This window comes from Electrophorus electricus, unplaced genomic scaffold, assembly GCF_041902795.1.
Source record: "Electrophorus electricus isolate QZ-2024a unplaced genomic scaffold, ASM4190279v1 Scaffold48, whole genome shotgun sequence".
In the NCBI taxonomy this organism is placed as follows: domain Eukaryota; kingdom Metazoa; phylum Chordata; class Actinopteri; order Gymnotiformes; family Gymnotidae; genus Electrophorus; species Electrophorus electricus.
In genome coordinates this window covers 834,871-860,345 of record NW_027658766.1, presented here as the reverse complement: position 1 = coordinate 860,345, position 25,475 = coordinate 834,871, and the positions used below count along the sequence as shown (strand labels likewise).

General features: G+C 40.5%; 1 non-coding gene across 1 annotated transcript; it reads left to right on the top strand.

Moving 5' to 3' along the window:
* Window positions 1-10,984: 10,984 nt before the first annotated feature.
* trnai-aau (transfer RNA isoleucine (anticodon AAU)) lies at window positions 10,985-11,058 on the top strand. The gene has a single exon. It is a non-coding gene; the product is annotated as a tRNA-Ile (tRNA).
* Window positions 11,059-25,475: the final 14,417 nt, after the last annotated feature.

Here is a 25,475-nt window from a genome sequence, read left to right as displayed (position 1 = left end):
TCGCAAATAAAATTAAGTAGCTTTCAAGCCAACCATAACAGGCTGTGACTCTGAAATCTGAAAACAGGGCATGGCGGAGTGAGGTGCTGACCTGAGTTTTCTGGGTCTCGGGGTTCTGGGTGTTCTCCCTTTTCATGCCAGGCTTCCAGGCATTCTCGGCCTTCTTCAGCTGCACCTCGTCGTTCATGGACACGTTGGTGATGATCTTGCGGGGAGGCAGCCGTCTCGGGCCTACACTGAGCAGCTGAAGCAACAAATGGGTGCTCTTTATTATGGGCGGTAACATTGTCACAAAGACCTCGGTCACAAAAGATGACCAGGCGCTCATTTATTTGTGACAGAAGAGAAGGGATGAGCGGAGAGACCCACCGGTGCACCCCTGCCTCCAGGAATTGCCCTGCTGAAGTCTGCAGAGGCTGGGTTGAAGCCTGGGTCTCTGGCGATAAGGCGAGGGCCCACCTGCTGCAGGGGCAGCTTGTTTTGTTTGATCTAGAAAAGAACAGAGTCAAGTCGAAGTCCATCAGCCCCTCTCCATGGAATGGTTTTAAAGCTCCCCTAAGGCCAATGTTTTAGCAGGCTTACCTTGTCCAGTACCACATCAGAGATGGGAGGAAGCCCCTCTGGCTTCTGCATGCAGGCAGGCATGAACTGGAAGGCCAACAGGAAGTCTCTATCATACTGCCTCTTCCCATCCTTCAGCTCTGGCTCTGCATGCAGAGAGGGGTACAGTGAGCACCTGGAGAGAGGAATCACCTCTCTGTCAGGACACTGGGCCTGCCCCACAGGAGTGTCCTCTTTTGGCTTCTTCCAGGTGTTGGATAAACTAATAGCTGTAAAACATAACAAATCGGTCTGGTGTCTTTTTAGTGTCCTAACATAGCATGTCATGCATGTGGTTATTTACCTTGACTCAAGCTTTGCCTAAGCTTGGACTGTAAGATGGACTCCACTTTATCCTCCAGCAAGACCTCTGGCTCCTTCCCAGTCTCTTTCAGCTCTGCCCCAGTGGAGGCTCCACAGGCCTGGACTGCCTCTATAACAGCCTGGCCTGGGAGAGTGAGGCCTGAAGGAGCAGCAGTGCTGGAAGGCAATGAGGGCGTCAGCGTGCCTGAGGCAACCGCCTCTCCGGCTGCTGGACTTGCAGCCTTCGCCGGACAGTGGGCCTCCAGGGCCAGGCTGACACTGACATTCCCCTGCTCTGCTACCTGGCTGTTCAGCTGCTGGGATTTGAGGTAGAAAATGCGAGGATAATGAGGGTGTGGACATAAAAACTAGCAAAAGACAGAAAAGATGGAGAGAGAGAGATAGAGAGAGAGAGAGAGAAAGAAAGAGAGAGAGAGAGAGAGAGATACTGCACACACATGCAGAAGAAGGGGAATGGCAATGAGGGTGGGGGGGTGAGCACAGCACAGCACAGCACAGCACAGCACAGCACAGCATAATTAGAGAAGTGAGTAGAGAAAGAGACAAAGAGAGAGAGAGGAAATGAGAAAGCACAAGAGGGCAAAAGATCCAGCCGCAAAGGCACAAAATGTGTGTGTGTGTGGAGGAGGGGGGGGGGGGGGGTGAAGACACAAAGACAGCAAGAGATAGCAGACAAGCATGGGGTGCTTAAATAAATGGGCAGGAGAAATAGAGAAAGAGAGGAAAGAGGAACACTGTTAACATTTAGGGAAAGAGGACACAAAGTAAGTGCAACATCGCAGTAGTGAGTGTTCCCTTTACAGAGAGGCCTTTCCTCAGAGGAGCTGAGGTGCTCAGGGTTTGGCTGAATCCTTCTTACAGGGCCTTTACGTGGGCTGTCTGTGTAGAGGGAACACGAGGGAAGATCAGGAGGATTCGAGTGGCTGTGAGGGAGAACTAAGATGGAGGCAGACGAAAGAATAGGCACGGCAAGTCGGAACATCAAAACACATCTGAGAAGCCTTCTTAAATCAGAACAGCCACAATCACACAAGCTACTGGAACCAGTCAAATATGACGGAGGAGGGTCAACGGTGTGACCGAATCACTGAAGAAGGAAGAGAGAATGGCCGGAAATCAAACTACACCATCAGATTTTGTTGCTGATTGTATGATGCTTTTAATAGGACAAGACAATGAAAGCCAGCCAAACAACCAAACAATCAACTCAGAGCTCATTATGAGGGAGGACTAGATGAGAGAGTACTTTGACCTGTGGAGTGGATCACGCGAAGCAGCGGCCTGCAGCCGATCAGGGGCTCGGGCTGCGGGACTGAATGGCTTACCTGTGGAGCAGTAGGGGTAGTGCAGGGACGTCCCACTGGTGGGCTTGTGCTCTGGCTAATGCCTACTCCTGACATGATCTCCTCTGTGATATCCTTGCCATCCTGGTTAGGGTCTCGGATACGGATCTTAGCGAACAGCAAGTTATTGCATCTATTAAGTCAATCTACAATTAAATTAATTTCACCTCTGAGGCATGGGGAATACTCACTGTTTTCTTTACCCTCTTAGTGGGTGGAGGCTGCTGAGCTGTATGCACTATTATAGATGGAGATTTGGTGTATATGGTCTGACCAGGATAGTATGAAGGCCCTGCCACTAGTGGTGACCAAAAAAAAGCACTGGTTTCAGTTAGAGAGCAAAAGAAAAACCAGTTTCAGCCAGCGGGAATACCCAGAAGAAAGGTCTCTTTATCGGTGAGAGCACGCGTGTGGGTTTCCCAGGTGGGGGTAGAGAAAGGGAAGTCCAAACTCACCATATGCTAGTGGGCAGTCTGCAGGAAAGAGCCCAGGGTAGAATGTACTGGGTCCTGTGGGCTGGACGGAGTACTGCTGGGGATGTCCCACGTAGGGAAGGCCACTGTGGTGATACTGAGAATGAAACAGAACAGCAGAAGTAAAGGGCCTAGCACCAGACATGGCCATTCATATAGGACACTCCTAAAAGAGATATTCGAAGCAGTAAACAAACAAAAAATACAAAAACATTTAGTTTTTACACTGAAAAAAAACTAAACTAGAACTTCTCATTTCTGCTTCCAAGATAAAACATATTTTTATCTACACATTTTAGGAGCAGTTTATTTATTGCTGGCCAACCTGTTTATAGACAGATTTTCAACCCATTTGCTACACTGTGTACATATTTGCACAGGCGCTTTTCTCTGCTCTGGGTACCTGAGGCACGTAGTACTGGAGTACGTAGTACTGGCCGGTCTGGGATGAGGTGAAGGGCATGGGTGTCAGGAACATCATGATGGGCTGGCTGGACACGGGTCGAAAGGAAGCGCTGTTACTTGGAATGGCAGGCTGGGCTGTCTGCATCTGAGGGATCTGGAAAAGCTGGGAGAGGAGAGGAGTGGAGAGTGAGGGTCACAGAGCAGCGTGGCGTATGCCGCAGCAGCCGGCTCAGACGCTCGGAGTGAAGACTTTAGTCAAGAGTTGAGTCGTGGACTCTACAGCAGTTGTACTGGGAATGTTGAGGAGATATATACATAAAAAAAAAAAGTTTAAAATTTTCAAGGGATTTTGAATGTCCTATTATGCTAGGCATGCAAGATACAAAAAGAAAATCTTTCAAGAGTCTGTTTCACATGCATGGCACTAATACAAGGGTGAATGAACTAGCATGAAAAATTAAACAATTACAATGATGGATGCAGCTAATTAGCCATTATTGCAGGAGAGAGGATATATATGTAAAAGACAACTAATCTTGAATGTAAATTTGTACTGATAACCTGAGTCTATCAAAGCCAATGCTGACAAAATATGACATGAGCTAGAATTCAGAATGTGACAAACCCCCATCCCAGTTGGCTTTGATGCTCAGAATGGGAACATAGTGAGGGAATTCCTTCTACATGAGAAACGGTAAAATGAGCCTAAGAGGTGATTCTCACATACTGTCTCCCACCGAGCTGTTGCCATCTTAACATTTTCTGGACATAAAATCCTCCCTCCAGCAGTTATGCATGCAGGCAGAAATGAACCTTTGTATGGGCTCCTGGGTAATGGAGCAGCCATACCATGTCCAAAACAGATTATTAAAAAGCACTGGAGTCCAAAGGAAATAAAAAGAAACAGACTAAAAAAGACTAAACATAAAAGACTAAACATAGGTGCTGGCATCCTCCGAACTGGGGAGCAGAGTGGAGCGCAGGTGCACCACTGAGCTACTGGAATGTCTTTCAATGCATTTTTTGAAGACTGCAAAATTACCTGAATGGATCTCAATCCTCCCTTGAATATTGAAGCAGGAACGAGAGAGAAGCTAGTGGAAGAACGCACTAATGGGTGTAAAGGGTCAGAGAGACTGTAACACACTCAGATACACTGGCACACACAATTTAAACAAATCTTTAAACAAATTTAAACCAAAACAAGTTTGTTTGTTTTTTTTAAATGACGGAATTGAACACTGTTGTTACAGTGGAATTGTGAGGTCAGAGGCAGAGCAAATGTGTTCCACTAACCTTCCTGGCCCTTTAAGTGCACTACTGCAGATAGACTGAAAACAAATTTCACCTAAATAAAATCACACTGCAACACTGAAAACATAAACACAGACAAGCACTGAATGAGTGGTAAAGGGCATTAAAGCCTAAGTATTACATGGAGATCACCGCTCACATTTTCAATTCTTTCCTTTGACAAAACAACTCACATCAACAGCCAAGGCACTGCACTGCCTTTCTAAAAGGAGATGGCAGATGGCACTATCAATTAGCTTCACTCAAAAATGGGAGAAAACAAGGAATGCGGCATGTTATGCGCTCGTGCACATAGTTCGGTCACACGTCTCTGCTATGGTCTTCCAACGTACACTGCCCTTGATATGAGGCAATATGGCCACCTACTGTAAGCTCAACCTTGGGTCACGATATCATGCAGAGCCTTCATAATACCCTATGCTTCTGTGCATGTGCTAGTCGGATTCAAGCTCAAATATCGTCTCTCTCAGCTAGCACAGCCCGGCCTCATCTGTCTACAAAACTTCCAAGAGGTCTCCGGTACACTAGACAAATGTTGCTGTTTTGTATTCACAGAGAACATTTATCCAAGTATGTGTACAGGTCAAAAAGTTGGGATGCGGCTGGGAGACAGGAATCCATCTGCCTCTGAGATTGATGTGTGAGTTGGGGAGGGGAGTGCAGTGGCTAGAACACTAAACTTGGCGAGGTTTTACCACAGGCACACAGAGGAGCATGCAGCATACAGTGGGAGGTGCTGCGCTGCGGCGGCGGACATTAGCTGCTGGTGGGCAGGATGAGAGAGCAAACTGGGGGTGGAGGAGGGTGGGGGGAGCCAGGCAGAGACTGTGGGGGCAGGATGCGTGCAGACGCATGTCACATGCTGCAGGAATCTGGACCATGTTGCTGACAAGTTCATTGAATGTTTTGAAGCCAACTACAGCACATGCATGTCTGTGTTGTATCTGGGCTTGGTGGATTAGGGTCAAGGAAGACTTATTTTTAGCTGAAGATGTCTTTCAATAGCAACACACTTAACTGCAGATAACCATATTTACTGCTAAACTTTGGCTGACATCTCAAGTGAGGCGCACTTCATACAGAATGAATACAAGAGTTAATTTACTGTCTTGTGCAGTTCAATATAACAAGCTCATGGTTCATTGCAGGTGGAGCCACCGTCCTTGTTGATTGAAAACCTTAAGAAGCAGAAGCAACAGTCCTATTCCAAGCTAGAGAAAAAAGGCACAGGACTCTCACACAGCAGACTCTGAAATGGAGGATCTCTCACATTAAGGTATGGCTATGCAGCCTTGAATTTTTATCTCCAGACATTCTTGTGTGGTTCCTAGATTTTTCCCACTTTCCAGTCCTTTTCTCAAGTACACTTTAAATAGAAAATAAAGTAATTAATTGAAGGGAATAGCCGGTGCCATCTTTATTCTGAGCTCAATGTTGCATACAGACGAGGTATTGACCACAGAATGTCTAACAGTCTCAGGTGGGTTCAATATTTATACATTTTCATCAAGTTACAAAACCATTTTTTATTAAAATTGTATCTTTAGGTGGTATCCTGGCCTCAATCCTGGACTTGCCACAGAGGCCATATTTGGTCATTCTCACTTCCTGCTTACTTCTGAAGCCTAATTTGGTCTTTTACAATTCCTGCCATCATATTATTTACATTAATAATTTCATTTTATTACCTCACTTGAGTACACCTCTGGCTGGATATTGAACCACTTGGTTGTAATCCTAAATGAATCATGAATGATACAATCAAAGGATCACTGCTTGAAGCCAAGCAAAAAAGTTTGATTTTTCACATTCACAGACATGAAGAACCAGCAGGACGAATCAAGACTCATGTGAACTGTGTGGGAAAGTAGACTTTGCACATACTGTAGAACAAAACCGCTTTGATGAAGTTGTAAGCAAAGAGCTATTAAGAACATAAGCCTGTGTAAATCCTGATAAGCAATTGTAGTTCAGAAGTGTTTGAATATGTGTATTGTTTGTTTGTATTTTCACAGGCCAAAAACAAGTACTGATTAGCAAGATTTACTACCTCCCAGTACACCATTTCTTTTTACTGCCTGAGTAGATGTTGATGGAAGTCAAAAGGGCAACAGAAGCAACAGCCATCTGGTGGTTGCTTCCAGACTACCAGATCAGCTTGATATTCTCTATTGCCTCTCTCTGGCAGAATACCCACCAGGTCATTCCACATTTGCAGTTTTGGTGATGCTCTTTGCTTTGGCTTCAGTGTCATTTTGGTGGGCTTCTTTGGGTGGGATGATTCCCCCGCTGAGAGTGTGCGGGCTGTTGTGGAGAGAGGATGTGTCTCCAGAGTCACATCCAGACCCACATATGGCCACCGCAACCAGAAAAGCACAGGCGAGGAAGGCAAGGCTTCTGAGAGCTACCAGCCAAGCAGGTGTGGACAGAAAAGAGGTGCTCTGTAGCAAAGAGAAAGGAAGCTGATTGCTTGGTATGTAAAAGGACAGAAACCTGGAAGCTGGTGTGGATAGTATGAAACCCACCAAAAATGAAAACAACAGCTTCATTTGGAAAGAAAACAAAACAAAAAAAACCCAAAAAAACCCACAAAATGCAGCAAGAGAGAACAGGTCTTTGCTTATCTTAGATAAATCAATGTTTGAAATAATCAATGCTTTAAAAAGCATGGTAGCCAGGAACAAAAAAGTAACCAAAAGTATTCAAGTATCCATTTTTTTATATCAATTTTTATCTCTGACAAGGAAGATGTGGAGGGGAACCTGGGAGCCTGTTGGACAGGGTAATGAACTGGATTGCAGGCTCAAACACTGTATGCACTTATATGCACTTGAAGGACAGTGTTCACTACCAGTTCCGTGTACGCCTTTTTTTCTATCGTCACTTTGCATCAACTGGGAAGGAGCAACTGTCATTCACACCCAACAGCAATGCAGCTAGATGTGATCTTGAGAATTCTTGGCTATAGAATCGCCAAAAACTATCTTAAGCACTTTAGCACCATTCTAAGACAACCATTGACAATAATTACTCACCTTAATGAATTCTTTGTCTGCATCTTGGCTGCATCTGAGCTGGTGGTTGAAAAGCAGGGCCCGCAGCTGTCGGTTCTGGTGCTGGATGTCATACTGCTTAGCTGTCTGACAGGCCCGCACAACTCGTAGGTCTGTTCAAGGTGGCACTTGTACACCTCAATTTCCATCGTAATTGTCCTGTACAACCATTAAAAAATTTGACAGAAGTTAAAAAACAGCAGAACGGTTTGTTACAACTGGAAAAAAATAAATAAGAAAATATTGTTTGTTGTTGTACATGAAAGTCAGAGAGCCATGAGGATAAGCCCTCTTGTCCAAAGTTCTGATCAGCAGTTATGACCTCCTAACACTGCAATCAAAATGCACAGGCAAAAGATGCGTTACTGAAAAAACACTCTGCAGATCTGGATTTCATGTCACCACAGTCAAAGTTGAAGGCTTTGTTCGGTGAAAAGAAAACAAATATATCAAAGTTGACGTTATACTCAGTAAGAACTCAGTACAGTAAGAAACTGCAAAATACTCAGAAAACTCTGTGCATGAGTCAGTGGCTCAATAGTCCAACTAAAATCAGCCAGGACCACAGTTTAGTTGGGTTAAACATGAGTCAACTAAATCCTTAGTCAGAGAATGATATTCTGTCTTTGCTGCTTACATGATCAGCTTCTTTCAAATAGCCATGTAAACTTAGTTATTTAGGAATAATATCAAACTACATGTGGGCCATCAGATCCTGTTTGCCCTTGAAGACCCACTCACAATCTTTGCCCAAGTCCAGCACTGGACATGCATTACCTTGCACAGTTTCACAGCTCTGGCACTGCAATCAACAATGCATACGTCTTAACTAAGAAGGCAACAGTTCAAATGGAAAACCTACTTCCTCTCTGGGAGTGAAGGAAGCCAGCTGCTTGATCTTCAGTGTCTGGTTGAGTCTTGGATGCATCAAGCACAGGGACACCAGCTGATACCCCATGGTTGAGGTGCTCCATATATTGTGCAAGGATCGGTTCGTTATAATCACCATTCTGCATTTTTTAACAGCAGCAACAGCATAAAATGGTTCAGGTAAGGGTGCATCATTGGAAGACTTTCACTAAAATATGTCCTCACCATGTCTCAAATACAGCAATACCTCTTAGAAGCCATTGTACTGCACACAGAATGGACAGTCTCAGCAGTTTCTGTTCTCATATGGAACCTCAGTGTTTTGATTACAGAACCAGCAATTCACAATGACATGAACTGGTTTCTTCCCATTGAATAGGGAGTTTATATATATAACTGAATTTGATCAAACTATAGCAATGATTGTGAGCAAGGAGCTTTCATTTTACAGCCTAAAAATGAAAGTGGCAAATAAATGTATGTTACAAATAAACCAAACTTGAAACGTTATATGAATAGCTTCATGTTGAATATACACAGTTAATCAGTCATTACAAACTACATTCTATTAATACAGAATGTTTATGAAAGTTAATTTAATCTAATTAACAATAAATGAACAGTCGAATATTGTAGTTCAAACAGTCCGATAGCTGTAGTAATGGCTTAACTCATTTTGCTTATTTAGAGAGAACGATCAATTTGAAAACCCACAGGTTTGTGAATTTGGGTCTCTAAATCATACAAAAGTAGGTTTTCTATTGCTGAACAGTTAGCTAGCTAACAAACTACCAGCACCTAAACGATCAAAGTTGAAAGCTGAACAATGAAATGGTTCCACAAGGAATGGTTTATAGCCCCGAGTTTCACACTCGCTGACCTCAACTGTTAGCTAGCTAACTAGCGTATCGCTGTGATAAAGCGATACAATCTTTAGCAATGAGGACATGAATAAAGTATCCTTTACAATTTTCACAATATTGTGAAATTTAATTTGCTGGCATTGGAGGTTATTAAATATTCACAATATCAATAATAATTCCTTGGCTCACAGAATCAGACATTACATTTTTGCTGTTATGGCAGCTGTTATAAAGATCATATTTATACAGAACCCTGTTCAGTTAGTGCTAGTATTGAGGAACCATTGCATAACTAATAGCGGTACAGAGACAGAAACATCATGTGTTCAGATGAATAACTGGATGTGTGTGAGACAGTCTGTGAGAGGTTTGCATTTGTGTGTTGCATGACTATGAGTGGGAAAACCATATAAAGGTAAAAACATTACCTCTGCAACAAGGATCTCTTCTATTTGAAGGAAAGGTTTAAGTTAGACACAGTCTCAACAGAGTAAGTTAAATCTGTCTGTGTTAAGACCAGTTGACATATCAGTGGTTTATCACTGATTATGTCTGCCACTGAGATACCACAAATTAAGCTTTCCAGATTCCAAGACATACAGTTGTGCAGTGTGAGCCATACATCAATTTGAAAACTTCAAAAGTCACGTAATGTGTGCATGGCATAAGCGTATTAGCAGGTCCCGAAAACATTTGCTATCAGAAAGGATTTCATCATAGAAAAAAAACTACAAATTCTAGACTTGAGAATGTGAGCATCAATCCCACTAACACTCACATACTAAAAGAGCACTCTACCACTTGACCTAGTTCTCCTAGAGTGGGACTTGTTTGCAGATCGGACAAAAGCTGAAGACACAGTGGAATGGCAATTCTCTAGGAGATCATACCAAATCCTGCATCCACCCTAAATATTTCATCTAGCTGTGAAGTCAAAAAAGCTTATTCCTGAAATGACAGGAATAGTTCTTGCAGATTCTGATATGCTATGCAAACACTATAAAATGTGAGCTATGTTAGATCTGGCAGCCATTGGCTCTAACTGTCTCTTTTTATTGAGTTAAGCAATGCTTACAGAATAACTTTCTATGGCTTCAAATACTTCCAAGAATTAAACCTTGCAGAGCTCTGTAGCTAGACACATTGTCTCTGTAGGTTTGACATGTTCATTTGACAAACTAGCTAAAATAGCATCTTTTGGTTTGAATAAATTGCCCCTTAGACCCAGACAAAAAATTGCTCAAAATCTTTCTGCTTATTCATGCAGCAATGACACAGATTTCCAAAGAAAGAGGACGTATGGTTAAAGCTAGAAAAAAATGCCTACTCTGTGCTCAGGCAGAAAATCTGATATTTTAAATATGTCCCTAAAAGGTTTATATTCCTTGGCTCACAGAATCAGACATTACATTTTTGTTGTTATGGCAGATTTCATGGTGTAATAGACAGCACTATGTAACTCGCAGCAATAAAGCTCAGTGGACTTTGCAATTGATGATTTCGTCACTGTGTACAACTGCACTGAATTGCTCTTTAACAAAAGCTTCTCCACATTTGCTTTTGAAGTTTAATTCAAAAGTTGGCTACAGAATAACCATTTGTCAGAGGGAACAATAAGTGTCAACTTTCACCTATGCTCGGTCGAAAAAGTGGCCGTAATCTCGTTGACACCAAGTCTACAATTTCATGGAAAGGTTCCCTTCAGTGCTGCACCAAAAACTGCGAAATGAACGGAGAAAGGCCGATTAGCTCAGTTGGTCAGAGCGTGGTGCTAATAACGCGAAGGTCATGGGTTCGATCCCCATATGGGCCATGTGGGTTTTGTTTGATGAATGACCCCTTGTCAACAAACCACCTGTTTGAACTTGTGTTGCTTATAACATTGCTTGTAAATCACAATCTGCTAAGACATGTTCCAAGTACATGAGAGTGTGTTCTTGATTACAAAACTTTGCCCATGGATTTGTGCTTGTTTACAAATCTTGGACAATGCAGAGAAAAGTATGAAATCAGAGGGACTCTGGCATTAGTGTAAGGCTCTCGATCGCTGTGTGAATAGGTCAAAGAAGCAATTCCAGAGGCATGCAGACAACCTGCATCCTCCCCATCAAATTATAGCCAGTTAGGTGTCTGGCAGTGCCAGGGAGTTCAAATCCTTTAGTCTGAAATGTGTTGGGATATGATTATGCCTGCCACTGAGGTCTGACAGCTCCACAGTTGCCTTGTGAAAAGAATACAGTATAGACCGGCACCCACATACATTACTGTACACATCAGAGATCAGCGCAGGAATATCAGTTTGTAAACCCGCCAAATCTGCCCCCACAGGCTCCCTGAGTTCTACTAATCGCTCCAACACCTTGTTTCAACCTCAGTTTCTTTTTTTTTGAAGCGCATGAGGCAGCTTCAGCTATTTCCACAGGCAATCATATTAGATGTGCCATCAGTAACCAGACATGTGACTTTATTTTATTCCCCATTCTTCCATAAGAGAGGATTTCACACAGGCCAAATTTTCAGCCGTATGCGCCTGCAGGAATTTCACAACACCAAGTAGTGTAGACTTCAGAAATGTGTTGTCATCTATAAAATGGCAGGTCACAGCCAAGAAGGCATCCACATTAAGAGATGTCCACATATCTGCTGACAAACTCATTGCAGGAATTTTCTGGACCTCAGCTTTGGCCTTCTCTTTCTCTTATTGGCATTTGGCCTCAACCATGGCCTTTACAGTCTAAAGGGAAGGAAGAAAATAATTATATATATTTTTAATACTACTCTCATAATGTATCCATGTCACCACACATACCTTCCTAGTTAGGAGAATATAAGTTGAATCCAATTTTGCTACCAAGTCCCTGAAGCTTTTATCCTCAACTATGCTAAATGGCTGTGTGTCTCTAACTATCATGGGGACCAAAGCCTCATCCAGGTCTTCCTTTCTGGTCACTGCTTTGTAAAGATTAGATTATACTTTGTCACCAAAAAATATAGTACTCACCAATGAAATTCACTTTATAATCCAATCCAAACTGCAAATAACATGTAAGGTGCAGAGAATAATGCAATATATATATATATATATATATATATTTATGTATATAGAGTATATACACATTTTATATACATGTGCATAATAACGTTAACACCTTGTGACAACTGATAAATAAGCCAAATGACATTGGCAAGGGTGACAGTAGGAAAAACTCACTGGAATGGTGGAAGGGACTTGGAAGGTGTCAGACTCAAAAGGGAACTCATCCTCCTTCGGTTAACCCTGGATAAACCTGGGCAAAGATGAGTTGGGTAGAGGATGGCTGACAAATTGTAAGCATGAAAGATACACTACAGCATTCCTACACAAAGACATCATAGGAGATAGAAACAGAGCACAGTTCACCTGGATAGAACACCTGGGTAGAAATACAGTAACTCATTATTATAACAGTACAAAGAAATGAAATGTGGATCATCCAGGTGAGGTTCATCTGCTAATCTGCACATAAATATTGTTTGTGACAGTGCAGAATGTTGCAGGTAAATGGAGGGCAAGGTGCTGTCATTTTAAGCATTTTAAGGCAGGTCCAGGAAGGAGAAACCCCAGCAGGTAGGAAAAGTTAGTGGGGAGCACAGATAGCACAGCACTCCAGAATCATGTACTGGAGCATGGTGTGTCCACTGGGAGGAGGTGGGGTGGTTGGAAGAGCATAAAAGACTGTTGTTACTGCAAAGATTCATTTAGACCTTTCATTTGGACTGTTATTCTTTTTTTAGGGGGCGGGGGGGGGGCATGTATTTAATGAAATAATAACGAAAAATTAATAGATGAATTCATACCAACTCAAATTTGCTGGTAAAGAAATCATTTGTAAGGTAAAAGTTATTTTAAGAGTGATGTTAAGGAATTTTTTTAAATGTTAATTATAATTTCATTAGAATAATTCTAACATCTACGGGATGATCTGAGGGTTAAAGAAAAAAGAGGTGGACCTTATGGGCAATAAAGCAAAAGTCGTTATTGTAGTACAAGACCCTTTGTTCTAGCTAAGTGATCTGCTGCATCTCAGTTTGAGTCATGTAGAATTCTAAAGACAGAAAGTCTTTATTCTGGCATAAAATAAAACTGAAGGGGGAAACATACTTTGAGTTAGTACCAGTAGTTATTGATTGTACACAAAGTCCAGTATGCATCCAAATGTAATCAAGAGATATCTGTTGGAGCTGAACATCTCCAACTCGTACAATGCAATGTTTCTTCTTTGTGTCAAATGAACTTAACAATTCAAACATCCATAACTGGCCGTGTTTCTTGCCAACATACTGGTGTTTGGACTTATGGGATTACATGTCTGTTGCCTTCAATAGCTTAGTTGGTAGAGTGGAGGACTGTAGAATTTAAAACTGTTATCCTTAGTCTGTCAGTTAAAATCTGACTCAAAGGAAGTTTGTTTTTTCACATACAAGCTTCTTTTTTAAGTGAGCAAAAAGAGCGTCCCCTGACCAGGAATCAAGCCCAAGTTGCAGTGGTGAAAGTGTTGAATCCTAGCCACTCACCCACCAGCAATAAAGCTCAGATGCTTCTGACAAACATTTTTCAAACTCTGTATTCCTAGTATACTGACGATGTTTGTATGCATACTGGACTTGGTATGCATGAGCATTAGGAGGTCATAAAGAGAGGTATTCATATTTCTTTTTATTCCACATAAAAATTAAGTTTGAAAGAGAATCCTAGCCACTAGCTCACCAGGGATAAAGGTGACAGTTTCCTCTGACATGAACATGACCTACATTCATTGGTAACATTTTGATCGAAACCAGGCAAAAGTATTTAGTCACTAGCTGAAATAGCTCAGCTGGGTGAGTGTTAGATTGAATATCAAAAGACTCCTAGTTCAGTCCTGGGTTTTGGTAGCTGTGCAAGACCAAGCTCCTCATCAAACTGTCCTCTTTTTAAGAATATTTCATAAACTTTTACATTCCTTTCCTAAAAACGAATGACATTACTGTTTTTACGCTATTGTTAGAAGTCATAGTGTAATAGTGCTCTAGACTTTGAATTCAGTGATCCTACTTAAACTTTAGTGGAATTTGCACTTCCTTATGATATGTTTCCTCACTGCACAGAGAGCCATTTGAACATTGGCTTCTGTATAAACGCTTTTGAAATGTTTTTCATTAGTTGTCTACTGGCCAAACCACTGGACAAGGGGAGGGTAGGTGTCAGCTTGCATGTATGCTTGTGTTGGTATCCTGGTTCACACACTCCCTGTGTTTTCATGGAATGGGGCCTACCTCAGCTTCCTTTGGCTCATGGATGGGCTTTGTCCTACCAAAAAAGGTGATGCAAATAAGTCATCTGCTTACTAAAGTTCTTGAAAATCACACTCTGCGAAGAGGCATTGCATAATGCAAAAAAACCTTCAGAAACAATACACTCTAATGACAGCAACCAACATACTTAATACAGGAGTGACCTCAGGGGTGATCTCATCCAAAGGCCACAACAGGAACAACAGGCTTAAGAAGGGACACATGAAATGACCTCAAAACACAAAAGTGAGCAGGTAAGTTGAGTTGATATGTGACTTCATTAATGTGCTTGGTCATTTCATATGGACCGATATACTTGGGACCTAACCTGCGACATGACCCCGGCTTGCGGTAGTCCTGTGTAGAGAGCCACACTCTGTCACCAGGTTGGTATATCGGGTTCTCCCCTCTGTGCCTGTCCGCAATTTCCTTATACGTTCAGAGAACTCATACAATACACTGATCTGTTTCCTCCCATACCCTTTCGCTCCGCTGCATCCACTCATCCACAGCGGGGAAACCAGCTGATATGGAAGTCCATGGGACATTTGAGGCTGATAACCTAAAATACAATAAAAAGGAGTCAAGCCAGTGGATGAACTAGTAAGTGAATTTTGGGCCATTTCTGCCAATAAGAGGAACTTGGACCGGTCTGATGGATTGTTCATATAAAAACAATGTAGGAATTGGCCATTTGACTGTGGATGTAAAACTAATAGCTACCCCGATGTGTTCAATATAGGAAGCCCAAACTCGAGATGTGAATTGATGTCCCCAATATGATATTATGTCCTCTGGGATGCCAAATATACGGAACACCTGGTTAAACAAGGCTTCCACAGTTTGGCAGGCTGTAGGCATACTCGGAAACACAATGAACCACACACCCCTGGAGAATCCATCAACTACAGTGAGGACAGAGAGGTCAGTAACGCAATCTAAGGTGATGTGAGACCAAGGACTTTCTGGTACGGGAAGAAGCATGAGCTTTCCTGTGGGTAGGGTCTTAGGCATCTTGCTTTGACTGCAAATTGAACATGAAGAAACATACTTATAAATATCGCTTGTCATAGCCCTGAACCAGCGAAGAATGAGCCCACTTCAACAGATGGTCACAGCACAAGGTAGGTAATGTTTTCCCGACAGACATTCCATTGGGATGACTGTGTCTTGTATGGCTTGTTTATTCCATCATCTATTTTATATACACTTGTCTATTTAATCATCTATTGTAACTTGGACTTGTCGTATCGTTGTGAAAGTACAGCTCCTACCCCGATGTTAGCAGCATCAGCTTCCACGACAAATGGAATGGAAGGATCAGGATGTCGACGTATGCTAGTCGTGGTAAAAGCTTCTTTCAGTTTCCTGAATGCTTGATCAGCCTCCTGATTCCAAAGTAGCTTGGTCATTGCTCCTTTCAGGAGGGCTGTGAGAGGAGCTGCAATGCTGCTAAAATTCCATATGAAGCATCGGTAAAAGTTTGCAAATCCCAAGAATCTCTGGAGTTTTTTAACTATAATAGTAATGGGCCACTGGAAGATGGCATTGATCTTCTTATCATCCGTAGTGATTTCACCATGGCTGATCACGTATCCTAGAAAAGTTATAGTTGGAAGGTGGAACTCACATTTCTTTCCCTTTACAAACTCAATAAACTTTTACTCTTTACTACTCAATGCATAAAGCTGTCTGTGTTTGATGTGCTCTCATTTTCCCACCACATCCATTTAGCAGTACTTCTGAATAACCGAAATGGCTTAAAACAGCTGAGGGGATGTTTGAAACTGAGTGATAAGATGTTCAGCAATTTATATATGATAATACAAGGCAGTAAATTAAATTGGGCTGAACTGGACAATAGTACCTGGCATGAAAAGTATGTCGTAGAGAGAGTAACAAAAAACTCAACCTCTCACCTCGCGCTCTGAGATGTCTCCGTCACTGTCTGTAGTGTCCTCTAGGATACTGCTGCCCTCACTAAAGTGTGTCACCCTGACCGGGTCAAACATCTCTTGAACATAATAACTACACAATGGAAAATCAGCTTCAAGTGCTGCACTGAGCAAGAGTGCACTGTAAATGGCCAGATATAAATGGCAATGTCAGTAGTAAATTTATATATGCAGTCATGGAACAGGACCTAGCTGTAGAGCACAGCTTTAAGGTGCATATTATGATGTGCTCTTAGCAATCATCCTCCTGGCTGTGTCTTGCTCTTTTGGCCAAATGTTTCTCTTCCAAAGCAGACAGACCAGACTCGCTGCATATTACTCCGTGCACTATAAATAAACCACATGTATAATGCCTTGTAAACAATGGAAGAAGGGAAATTTGAATTGTGACTACTCTGTTAAAGGGGCGGATAAGGCACCCCACCCAAACCCCCCGAAAGCTGTTCTGTTATCCCTAATTGCTATGCAATAGTCCTGTGATTAACTCAAAGGCTGGAGAAGTTTCACCTTTCTCTACTTGAATCCTGAAGGCTGTTTGGTTCTGTAGCCCACAATCCATCCTGTGTAATTAAACATTCACATCATAACTCGACCCCGTGCAATAGGGCAAACTCACTCGGATGGGGGAAAGGATCACAGACTACCTGTACTGCTGCCGCAACTCTGCGGCCATTCCAACAACATCCACATACATTCCAGCAACATCCTATTATAGGACACAGTGGGCTTAAGTACACCCATTTAATAGCATGTTGGACCTTCTTTGGCCTCCAGAACTGCAGAAATTCTTTCTGGCATAGTTTCCACTATGTGCTGAAAATACTCTGCAGGAATCTTGGTCCAATCTTCATAGGATATTTTCTCTCAAATTACATGGAGGGACTGACATGTTCTAAACTGCCTGTTATACTCTTACAGCCGCTTTGAAATACAAAAAAAACATATTTATCTTCCACTCCACTCAAGGATGGCCACACTTGGAATTTCCCTTGGCACATTTAAAACATTGTGTGAGCCAGATAGCTTCTGATTTCAACCTTCCAATGCTCTGAGTATTAGTGTTCCATGCATATGAGTTGCTTCAACACGTCCATGCGTGTTGTAAAGAAACACAGTGTAAGCAGTATTAATGAAAGTGCATCTCTACCTCAACAGTGCATCTCTACACTTTCGAAATGCGCTGCAAATTTAGAAAACGCATACAACTTCAGGAACAAAGTATCAAGCACAGATGAAGACGTTTCTATGGTTATCTCGGTTTTATAAATATTAGCCTATAGAGTTGGGCTTAGTACGTGAATAAAAGATGGAATTAAACATGCATAAATTACGGTGTCCTGGAAAACCCATCGTGCTGCAAATAAACAAAGCATATTCATCAAAGTGGTAACACACTTTAGAAATGCGGTGCAAATTTAGAAAACACATACAACTTCAGGAACAAATCCTGTCACAACATAACGGAAGTGCTGTTTCCGGAGGACACGGAAAGGGGTGGACTTCTATGAGATTAGCGTGAAGTCTATTGGAAGTAGTGACAACTGAGTAAAAAGGGTTGTTTTTTTCCAGTTACCACGGTGTTATCAAGGGTAGGTATGTGATACAGAATTGAAGACTGACCTATTCATGCTCTGCATTCTTGCATATTTATTTATACATAAGGCAGCCTTAAAAACATGGGATGGAAATCCCATTTAACACAATATGCACTGTTTTACAGTCAGAGTGAAATGAGTAACATTCTCCTTTTAATATATATATTTTAAATGTTAAAATTCTTAACTATGTCAGTTAAGCTGCCAAAAATGCCCCTTTTGAAATTTGTATTTCTAATGTCACAAGAACACTTTATTGACCTATCTCTGCCTATTCAGCCTATAGAGGTTTAGCACACCCACTTAAATTGCCTTTCTCAGGCATTTCAGCTCTGAGTACCTTTTGAATGAAGCACAATACAGGGCAGCCAATCATAAAGGAGCTCATTTATCTTACATCCGTCTTAAAGGTGCAGTAGCAACAGGTGCCTGTTGAATTCCAAGCGATATATATATAGAGAGGTTGGAAATTGGTTGTGCAAAAAAAAAAAAAAACCAGGCTGAAAACGAGTCGTTTCCGCTCTGTGAATTGGGAGAAAGGGACAGTGTGTGGAAGCCCAACCCCAGTCATATAGGTTTGCTTCTAACAGTACCATTACCATCACCCACTCTGGTGCACTAGTTTGAGTGTATTAGAACTAGTAGCAATGCTGAAGCATTACATGTATCTATAACAAATATTCTGACCATGATGAAGTGATAGGTTTGTTAAGGCAAACTGTGTATGCAATACATGTTGCTTAGGTCACTTGCTCTAATTGTACACAACTCTAAAGCTACACAACTGTACATTAGTTAAAGTCTACACAGTGTCAGTCATGTGAAGTACAACTGAAAGTTCCCCTGTTGTATTCTTCCAACAATCAAGTTCTGCGTAAGTTGGGGCAAAATAATATGAGCTTCACATCAAAGAACATTTTAAACAAATGGACTGTATGTACATCTTTTTTCTAATGTTACAATTGAAGTCTAAAGTTATATCTCTTATCAGTGGAGGATGCACTTGCTCAAACCTTTCCTTTAGATTCCTTTTGTACACACTACAGACTGTGACCTCGAGATGCTTGAATGAATGTTGAACATTCACACTTGTGCATGAGTGCAGACTGTTAGCTAATGCATCATGATGAGCCTATCCTTTTTGAGTTACTTATTGAGATCATTCTCATAGCGAGTTCATTACACCTTGTGTACTCGATGTAGTGCGGTGAGCAGTTTCAATCTTAGTTACAATCTTAGTTATCAAAGACTCACTCCACCGACCAAAGCCTCTTCTCTTAGACAACATGACAAAACCATTGCAGCTTGAGAGCAAAAATCGAGCCTTGTAAGAGGTGTTATGTTCCATAGGCAGATTGACATCTTAATGCGATACACATGAACTCAATTTTCTTTGCATACATGTACATTGCACTTGTAATGTTTCTGATATTGCTTCTCTCCTGAATAGCTCAGTCAGTAGAGCATCAGACTTTTAATCTGAGGTCCCTGTTCAAGTGAAAATATTGTTCTTTGCCACTAAAGTGCGCTTGAGAAGTTTCTTGAAATACCTCTAGATCAACCTAAGTCAAGGGACAGGACCCTGTTGCCTTGAGCCTTGTCGGTAGCCGACAAGCTCGCAAAATACACCAAGCCCGTTGTCATAGCAACCAGCACTTAGCTTGCTCGGACTAGCCTAGCTAAGATAGCCTTAATGGGCTAACAAAGACTCATTTCTACGCCAGGCGCACATACTACAAATGCATATTAGCTACATAACTGTTCCAATAAATGCGTGTATTACCATGCTATTCATTAATTTTCCTGTATGTGCACAACTGTAGACCGGGGGTTCTTTAACGTAATCCTCTTCGCAATTAGCTTAGCTAGCTAATAAAGCTAAGCTAGTTAGCCAGCCTAGCTAACTAACTGATATGTTTCAATGTGGAGACGCAGTAAGAGTGTCTCTAATAATTTGAGTTTGTTTTCAGTCGGTACGTACGCTCAAACGGTGTCATACAGTTATTGAATAAATCAGCAGAAGCTGTTATTAAAATAAATTTCTGCGTCTTTTCGAGGTCTTATCTTGACAGTGGTGAAGCTTAGCAGTGGTAACCTACATACGATTCGCATTAAATAAATTAAATACAAAAAAAAACACAAACATCTTTCTACGGTCAACTGAGAAGTCCATGTCTTTGTGAAATTTATTCTATGAGAATAATTTAATACTACTTGCTTTGGAAAAAGCAAACACTTCATGCCAAACTTAAGGTGTGCACGGCACAGTAATTGCTGTAGAAGACACATACATGTATTTTACACAGGCTGTTTATGTCTGTTCAGTACATATGGTTATATTACACCTTGGTTATGTGTAATATGGATATAAATGTTAAAATGTTCTATTACAGAACACGACACCTGTTGCGTTTTATATTGGTAAATCTCTGATATGACCACTGTAACATAAAGTTGCGGTTATAAATACGTGAAACATTTTTGATCGACTGAAATGTAGCTGTATGTACATGCAATATATTTGTGATTATGTAAATTAAACAGCTATTCTTATTCTTATGGCTAGCTAAATAAATTGCAATTTCGTCGTCTTCAAGGCATGGCATGGTGTTTATTCATTCTTCGGCATACAAAATGACGCCTTTTCACGTTGTGGAACTACAAATATGGCGGCCTTTTTTCTTTAGCGTTTTAATGACGTAAAAGCAGAGTCTCACCGTAAAGTCGGGCAGGAGGAGCTGGACTCATTTATTTCTTCGTATCTTTCCCCATCTAGCGGTCAATAACGGGTAGTCTTGAATTGATTTCTATCGCGTAATACTTTGGATATAAATGTTTAAATTTCCTGTTGCAGGACAGACAAAGTATAGTCAACCAGTTCTAACCTTTTGATAAAAACTTGAACTTCAAAGTAGGTGAATCTATTTCCTTAAACCAATCAGATCACAGTTCATTTACATAACATCAATGCTTTGAGTGCTTTAGATATGAGAACATCACAGTGATCTTTCTGCTCAAACATCAGTCAGTCTATAATTCTGTATTATGTGTTTTTATAGCTTCCAACTTTCATGAGTTCCTTGAATCTGTGGAGAAAAGTGCAGACCAATGTAGTTTCTTATTTGTGAACATTTATACATTCATTGTAATTTATTTATCATTTAAATGTTTTATTACTTTTAATTTATAGACATAAGGACACAGAAAACAGTTCATATACTGAATGAATTGTTACAAGGTAATATTTTCTAGATTGTGTTTACCATATGTTTTTATTTCTAAACGTTAATGCAGTGTGTTAATCTGTCACACCGAGGCAGAAGGGGTGAATCTGATATACCCCTCTTCCATTGTCAACTATTCAGAGTCCTCCAGTGGAGCTCATACAACTAAAGAAACACATACAGAGGTCACTGGAGGTTCTAAGTTACATCTAAAGTGGTCTAGTTGTGACGTTGCGAGGATAAGCAGGATGCGGGGACGAGGCACGATGAAACGCACTTTTATTTTTGCAAACATGCAAAACATACAACAAAGCTCAAATACTATGCACATCTCAAACACCAACACACGTACTATGACACACGAGACATATATACACCCAAGCCGATTACACATAACAGAGAACAGGTGAACGACACGAGAGGGTGTGGCAACACAGACGAACACACACACACCAAGATGTTTGAGGAGGGGGCGGGGCCACAACATGACACTAAGCCTGTACACACTGTTCCAACACTACCCTGTAGGGCACCATCTCCATGGAAGTATATTTTTAAAAGCATGTTTGATAACCATATTTATACTGGAACAATTTAATCAAATGAGTTGTGTTTTTTGTTCCTCTCTAAGACGGTTCGGATGCCGATATTGAGATTTGAGTCTGAGCAAGTTGAGAAACCCACTGTGAGGGTTTCTGGGTGCTCTGGAGGAGCACCCAGAAGTCGTACACCTGCACCAAGCCTGAGACCCCTCTGCCCCTGACACAATTGCCCAGGAATGCGGGCATGTACCTAGACTATGAGGATGGACAGCTGTCTTTCTATTACATACTAACATATCTACATATTTATCGGAAACCTCCGGGAGAAGAAGCTGTATCTCCTCTTTGCGCTGCTGGACAGACACACTTATGACACTGTACTCATCAAAAGCAGCACCAGAGATGCACTGAGTCATATCCCGCTACACACCTCTCAGGCCAGCTTGTTTGCACATTTTGTCATAAAACTTAAGCTGTCATTTGTTGCTGTTATATATAAAATTACCAAATTAAAAAATAAATAAATCAAAAAGTACTTGTGGCTAGAGAAGCACAGCCAATCACATAAACAAGATATAATGTCAGTAATGTTTGCGGCAGGTGTTTCAAATGTGCCCAGACTCATATTCAAAAATATCCATGTTTCAACAGTTTGAAGGTGGCCATGACACTAACAGTTTGGTGGAAATTCCACAAGATATCAAACTCCACACTCACACGAACTATTCATTCTCCCATTTGGAACAATCCAGGCTTTACCATGAACAAAAATATTAAACTTTACATCTTGGACAGAAAAAGGCATTACAAACCTTAAACATATTTATCCTAAGACTTGTTTCATGTCACGCCCACAACTAGCCACAAAATATGCTATAGAAAGCCCCCAGTTCCTACAATACCATCAGCTAAGATCACCTATGTGTTCAAAAATCAATTCCGATACCTACATCCATATCAGAATTTATAAACAAACATTCTTAATACAAAAAACCTATTATCTAAGATATACAAAATAATAGTGAAATCAAATCTCACAGTTACTCTCCCATTGAGACAATAGAAGGAACATTTATTACTAGCCCATGACGCTGCAGTTTGGATTAAAATGTGTAACAATAATTACCACATGACAGCAACACTGACCTACAATGCATTCAGTACAAAATAATACAGAGTACATTATACTACACATTGGATGTTTAAAATTGGTTTCACAAGCTCAGCAATCTGTACATACTTTACTCAAATCACAGTTGACGATTACATTCACGCCACGTGGCAGAGCACACCTATCAAGCAATTTTGGCAAGTCGTCATCAAGTTCGAGTTCAAGTTCAAGTGGTTTTATTGTCATTTCAGCTATATATACAAGTACACAACAAAAACGAGACAACGTTCCTCCAGGGCCATGGTGCAACATAAAAACAACAGTGCAACAGACAACATGCTACACAAGTGCAAACAGTCCAATATAGTGCATCACCAACATATCCCATGCTTTAAATAACCATATCCATCCAACACCCTCTTTATGTCTCCTAGGAGACATATCATCAACCAATATGACAGGATACTATGTATAACATTATTATATTGATATAATAAAAATATTCTTGCAAAAAAACAACAAACAAAAAACATATTCATGAACTGGAAAACAAAAAATAATATTAGTGTCACCCAATAGAAAAATCTATTGATAGAGTATATATATCAATAGAATAATTCTCAGAATTAATCAATAACAGAACCAATAATCTAGAGTGGACACCTTTGATAAAATCCATACAGAGCCAATCCATAAACGATAAATATCACACTCTAATACGTGTACATATACAATCCAACATACATGTACTCACACATAACCATATACATAGATACATACATACATACATACATACACACACACACACACACACACACACACACACACACACACACACACACACACACACACACACATCATTCCTGTAATGGTGCAGATGGCGAATACTTAAAAATATTATATATACATTTTGCGTTTGTCTGTTCATCTGTCTGTCTTATTTTGAATAATAAAGCTCTAAAGGTCCACTGATGGGGGGTAATAAATTCATATATTTATTTCTCCAGATTTCTAACTCTGAGAGAAAAAAAACGTCCTTTTACAAATTGCACCTCGTTGTGGACCTCGGCTAGGTTTACATTCCAGGTGATTATTTTTAAGTTATAAATAAAAAGAAATAAAAAATAAAGTGTAACAGTTCCCGATGAGGCGGTATGGTGGAAGCGGGCCAAAAAAATCAAAATCTTCAATATGTCGCATGTAATTTACTCTAAATAAAAATATTTAGATATGATTTACATACGAGTTATATTTTTAGGCCTACTAAATGTATACTTTAAATACGTTTATTAATTAGCACAGATAATATATCTGCTCTTTATACTTGGATTTCTAACCTACATATTTAAAAATTTAACTGATGTATTTATTTCTGCAGATTTCTAACTCTGAGAGAAAAAGACGTCCTTTTACAAATTGCACCTCGTTGTGGAACTCTACTAGGTTTAATTCCAGGCGAGTATTTTTAAGAGGCTAGATTTGTGCTCACAAGCTGCGATGGTGGTTTTTTCATAGCTTCTAAAAGAAGAGGCTGTGGTCAGGGTGGAGTGAATCTTTGATAACCAAGATTGTTGTTGTTTTGGCCTTCGAATAGACAATGGCATTATCCAGTGTCAGGTCTTTCTCAGTAAACTGCAGAGAATGATATAGTGGGCAAGAAATGGTCAAGCACAGTTTAATTGGTTGTGTGTTTGTGAAAAACACTAGAGCTCTCTGATACATTTTTGGTTCAAGATTTAATAATCATGCAAATGATTGTGATTAATGCTTTGTCTGTTTAATTCAAATATTATACTATAAACCTAATATTTTAATAGGGTTGGCAACTTTCTAGATCCGATTACTACATGTGTTGTTCATGTAACTGTGCAAATAAACTGCAAACACAATTACTTTTAGAAGTATCATCCAGTTTGTTTTCACAATTGCCAAAATGTAATGAATCACAGCCAGTGTTCTAAAACAGAGCTGGAATGTATTCCTGGTTGATGTGCCCTGTTTCTGGTTATATAATATATAAAAAAAAAATAATAAAAAAAAAAAAAAAAAAATTGGTGGATGAATTTTCAATGAAAGTGCTTCACTCAGCAGCCATTAATGATTCTTATATCCAGTATGAATAAATTGAAATTCCTATCCTTGTATCAGGTGCAGCAATTATGTGTAACAATTGTGAAGCAAAAAAGCAAAAGCAAAATTGTAATATAACAATATAGGTAATATAGAACTTGATCTAATGATATTAATTAGGCTATGCAAATAAAACAACTACTTCGGTAGCACATCATTCATGCCTGTTGAATAGGCAGTTTTTTGCTTTGCAGATACTTGAAATCTTTTACTAATCTTTCCCCAAATCCAGTAGGAGCTGCCTTTTACATTAACATGCCAGGATACACACTCACTGGATGTTTAATCTTTCTAGTGGTTAAGCTATATTCTTATAGTCAAGAAAGATATTTTTTAATTATTAATCAGTTAAAAGGATTT